This window comes from Mastomys coucha, unplaced genomic scaffold (assembly GCF_008632895.1).
Source record: "Mastomys coucha isolate ucsf_1 unplaced genomic scaffold, UCSF_Mcou_1 pScaffold1, whole genome shotgun sequence".
NCBI classification, from domain to species: Eukaryota; Metazoa; Chordata; class Mammalia; order Rodentia; family Muridae; genus Mastomys; species Mastomys coucha.
Window position 1 is genome coordinate 15,682,918 of NW_022196891.1, and position 5,196 is coordinate 15,688,113.

Here is a 5,196-nt window from a genome sequence, read left to right on the forward strand (position 1 = left end):
TCTGAGGCAGTCTCTCACTAACCCTAGACTGGATGCCCTGCAAACCCCTGACACCTGCCTGTCCCCACCTCCGGCCCCAGCACTGGGGCCACAGGTGCTCACTGCTAAGTTTAGCTCTTTTGGTGCTGGGAATTCCAAACCTAGGTCCTCATGCTTGCATAGCAAATGCTTTACCAGCAGAGCCTCTCACCAGCCCTATTTTTAAAAAGTTGATTGTGTGTGTGTGTGTTCATGGGCACGAGTGCATGTGGAGGCTAAAGGTCAATATCAGGTACCATCCACTCTGCTCTTTGATACAGGGTCTCTCTGGTTGGTCTGGGGCTGGTCAGTGAGCCACAAGGCTCCTCCCGATTCTGCTTCATTCTAGGACAGAGATTACACATATGGGACATCATGCTGTCTTTTGGTTTTGTTTTGTTTTGTTTAAATGTAGGTTCTGGGGATTAACGTTGGGTCCTTATGTTTGTGTGGCAAGTACTTTAACAACTGAACTGTCTTTCCAGCCGTACTTGGAATGTTTTTGGACTTTTACCTTTATCAAGGCTAGAAGTCCAGAGTGACGCTTCTCTTCCTTGCCTTCAGCTGAATACCCAGTAAACCCCAAGATGAATCCAATATCGAGTTATACCACGGGATTCCAGCTGGGTGACTGCTCCCACTGACACCGAATGGAACACACTGAGCCTAGCCCAGGAAGACTGGACCAAGCTATGTGTTCGGTGGGTCAGAAGTAGCGAGCCCTTTGTGACTTAAAGAGATTTTCTACTTAGATGGCTTTACTGGGGCATCATCCCATCCTGAGTGGGTATAGGTACTGCTTCAGCACTCCAGACAAGTCCTGAAAGGTAAAACAAGATTGAATGGGCCAGGGCAGGGGGGCAGAAGCATTTGGCTGCATCCCCCCTATACAATCTAATAGGGCACTCCCATTTCTCATGCTCTATGAACTTTCTGCTTGCTCTTTTTCTCCCTGACAAGCTGGAACCTGTATATTCCTCCACTCCCACTACATGTGATCGGGGATGGGGCTCAATTTCATTGGTTAGAAAAGGACAGGTCTGAGGTCAAATGAAGGTGTGTCCTCTGAGGTGGACCAACACACTAGAGCCATGGGAATCAGGGCTAGAACTTCCTGTGTCACACACACACACACACACACACACACACCCCTTGTCCGAAGGTAAGAATTATCCCCTATCACTTATCAGCTCCTGAGGAGAATCTAATGACAAAGCAATAGGACAGACATGACAGGAACACTGGGCCCAAACATACTGTAAGCATGCCTCGGGGTAGGTAGGTAGGGACCCTGGATCTCTCAGCTGAGCATCTCCAGGACCCTTTGAGGCCAGAGAGCCTGAGGTGGGGCAGAGCGCTCCTTATTTTCTCAAGTTTTCTCTCTGAGGCTAAAGATGGAATGTGGGAACAATCAGAAATTGTGGACCAAACACCTGGGCCCCAGCGGGTTCCTAATTAGCACCGTGCTCTGTGCTATCTTAGTAGTCCACACCTTTACCTCAAGTCAAGCCTGAACAACTGTGGGTCTTTCTGATTCCTGATGGGTCTGTGCCACACCAGAGCTATGTGACCCAGCTACCTGGTGTTTGGTTGTTCTTTGGTGTTTGTGTGTAATGTGTTTGGGGCACACGTGTGAGTGTACACTCATACACACATGTAGAGGCCATTAAATGATTTCTTCTGTCGCTCGCCTATGGCCTTTAGACAATCTCTTGGTGAGTCACAGAGTCATTGATTTTGCCTATGTTGCCTGACCAGTGAGCTCTTGGGACCTGACTGTCTCAATCCCCCAATTCCAGGGTTACTGTCAGGTCAGCCGTACCAGTTTTGTTTTGTTTGTTTTTATGTAGGTGCTGAGGATTCCAACTCAGACCCTCACACTTGCAAGGCAAATGTTCTTTATAAGACAGAGTAGCCTGAATCTCACTCCAACTCCTTGAGAGTGGCCTAGAACTTTCATTCCTCATTGGGTCCCCATTTCCCAAGTGTTGCCTTTACACGTGTGCACTGTCACTCCTGCTTTGGGCAGTGGATGGGATGGAACCCAGGGCTTTCGGCGTGCCAGGTAGGGCTAGGCAGTCTCATCAGCGTCTGTCATAAGTGCCTCAGGCGATGATGGGAGACACCCTGAGCTGAGATTATTCCTGTGCTTGTGGCTCAGTGTCTGCTAATTAGGGTGAGTGAGGTGGGGTGGGGGCCACTCCTAGAGGCTGATGGAAAGAGCACACTTGTAGGCCCAGTTAACACGCCCAGTTTTGGAGTCCGATAGCCTGCTCTGAATGTAGGCCTAGCCACACACTGGCTGATGACCTTGAGGAGGTCACTTCACCTCTAGATATCTAGCTATCCTCCTTGGCGAAGTATGATCCAACTTTAACTTCCCAAGCCTCTTTCTTTTGGCAGGCTGTCTGTCACATAGCCCGGGCTCTCCATGTAGTAGCCCTTGAACTCTTGTTGTAGCCAAGGATAACCTTGAACATCTAATCCTACTGCTTCCACCTCCCAAGTGCTGGGATTATGGGCGCATGCCTCTGTATCCATCTTAGGCAGTGCTCAGCATCATACTGGGGGCCGAGGGGGGGGTTGTGCTTGCTAGGTAAGCCCTCCACCTCCTGAGTTATAACACTAGCCCCTGGGGTTCTCAGCCTGCCAGCAGAGGAGGGGTTAACAATGCCCGTGTCCACTGTGGAGTGGGCACGAGTGAAGACACTGATCTCCGATGATGGGGTTGACAGGGGCTATTTTTGGAACCCAACCACATGGAGTAATAGGATTGGGGCGGAGGCGAGCGTGACCAGAGGCGATGTTCTCAGCTACCGAGGCAACAGCAGCAGCCACCTTGCCAAACAAAACACTCCCTGCTTTCTTCCCCTCCCCTCTTCCTTGGGTTTTATTTTGACCTTCTAGAAAACCACCCTTGCCAGCAGCAAGGGAAAGATTGCTTTTGATTTCCTAACTATCAGGCGCCTTGTAACCGCTGCTCCCTACACACCCTTTGGCTATAGCCTTAGTGGCCAGTGCACAGTGGAGAAACTGAGGCAGGGGGCGGGGGGGGGCTAAGAAAGTAGTCACCAGGTGGTCTGCATGGAAAGGCATTTTAAAACCCTATCTCCCCTGTTCTTTCTCAGTCCCTCTGTCCTCCCTCAACATCTAGCAGAAGGGGTGGAAGCAGGAGAGAGCCCCCTGACTCCCACCAAGGCTGCAGTCCCTTCTATTTTATCTTCTTCCTATCAAAATTCATGCTCCGGAGAGTCTCTCTCTGCCCTTCACACCCAAGGGCAGTGGCCATCCGCCTCCGCATTGCTACTCATGGGGAAGCACGCCCACGAGAAGGCAGGGCCAGCCCCCGTTGTCACAGTGAGTTGTCCTCGATGCCCATTTAATGCCTGCTCGGGAGATATTAGGCTACTGGCTAGAAACTGGCAGGGACTCCTTACCAGCTACCCCAGGTGTTGGAAGAATCTCAGATTCAGGTTCATTTGGGGACCATCTTCTCCTGCGGCCCTTCCCACTTTGCAAAAGGATTCGCAAAAGGAACCGAGTGATACTCTTTGAAGATGGGAATTCAGCTCGGGCTCTTTACCTTTTTTTTTTTTTTTTCTTTGTAGGTGGCCTTTCTGTGAGTCTGCCAGGGGCTGTCATGTTGGTGTAATGTCGATACACCTGGAAGGGGATGCCTCAGTAGAAAACTTGCTTCTGTCAGATTACCTGGTGGTAATCCGTGAGACATTTTCTTGATTGTTCATAGATAGAGAAGGGTCCAGGCCACGGTGGGTCACTGTCCCATGGTAGTTGGGCCTTGGCTATGTAAGAAAGATGGCTGACAGTGACCCTGAGAGCAAACCAGTAACATTTCTCTATGGTTCTCACCTCTGCTCCTGCTTGAGTTCCTGCCCTGACGTTCTTCGAGGATGGATTATGATGTGGAAGTGTAAGCTGAATAAACCCTTTCCTCCTCAAGTTGCTTTGGTCATGTTTCAATACACCGACATTAACCTCGACTGAGCCACCAGGCCTTGCCTCTTGACAGTACCTGGGAGACAGAAACAGTAGCTCCCTGGAGCACGTTGGGCAGCTCTGCTATCCGAATGGTTGAGCCCTCATCAATGAGGGAGCCCATGCATGACTCCAGAGGAGGGTTACTCTAAGCGTGTATAAGTTAGAAAGGAAAAAAGGTTTTGACAAGTGAGGGAAGCCTAGGATGCCATGGGACCCCAGGTCACTGATGCACAAGGCTGGACACCAAGAGAGGGAGAAGAAATAAACCTCTCACGGTTCAAACCTGTCCCTCGGACCACACTTCTGAGGCAAAGGCACCAACCGCTACAGCTGGGGCCCACTCCTAAGGTGGAAAGGGCAGTCAGTCACTCAAGCTCAGGAAGCAGCCGGGATGGGGGTCTGACAGCACCTCACAGCCCGGGGCTGTGTCAGGAGACCACCACGGAGCTGGGTCTCAGTAAACTTGCCTCACAGTCGAGGACTGCAGAGCAACCAGCAGTTGCTGGGGGTTACATGGGTAGACATCAAGACAGCAGCTTCGGAATAGGACTGGGCAGCCGTCCTCCGAGTGGCTTAGGGGCAGTAAGTAGACTACAGGACCACCGGGTCTTTGGCAAACAAAGATAGCTCAACCCAAGAGTTCAGGGCACTGGAGGTCCCCTGCTGCAGCCAGAGAGGAAGGGCCAAGACAACCCCACAGCTAGACGGTTGAAAAGTCAGAACTAACTTGAACTGGGATCTCCCATTAGCCCTGCCAGCTGGGAGGTCAGGAGAGATGCTGTTTACTGTTTGCTAGTGTCTGGGAAGCCCCTCTGAGTCCCTAGTCTTAGGGGGTGTGGCGGGCTGTGTGGCAATCCTCGTTGGGCAGAGTTTACCCCCAAAGCTTTTTCGGAGGGGGCAGGTTTGCTGAGCAAATGACGAGGGCAAACAGAACTGCAGGGGCATTGTTTGAACTCACTTTTAATCAAACAAAGTGATTCATTCCCCCTAACCTCCACAGGACTCCCCTGGAAGCACCTATTGACTGGCAAACAAAAGATGCTCTGATTTAGCTATTCATCGAGACCCTCCACCCCCCACGGGATCCTAGCCCCACCCCCACGGGACCCTAGCCCCTCTCCACAGGCCTCTAACCCCTCCTCCACGAGACCCTAGCCCCTCCCCACGGGACCCTAGCCC

General features: G+C 51.5%; 1 long non-coding RNA gene across 1 annotated transcript in view; it reads right to left on the minus strand.

Annotated features, from left to right (window-relative positions):
* Positions 1-397: 397 nt before the first annotated feature.
* LOC116069943 overlaps positions 398-5,196 on the minus strand; it is a 5,403-nt gene continuing 604 nt past the window's right edge. The window contains exons 2-3 of the long non-coding RNA XR_004110225.1: positions 3,889-4,051; positions 398-838 (exon numbers count right to left, since the gene is read on the minus strand). This is a non-coding gene — a long non-coding RNA (uncharacterized LOC116069943). The remainder of the gene's footprint in view (positions 839-3,888; positions 4,052-5,196) is intronic.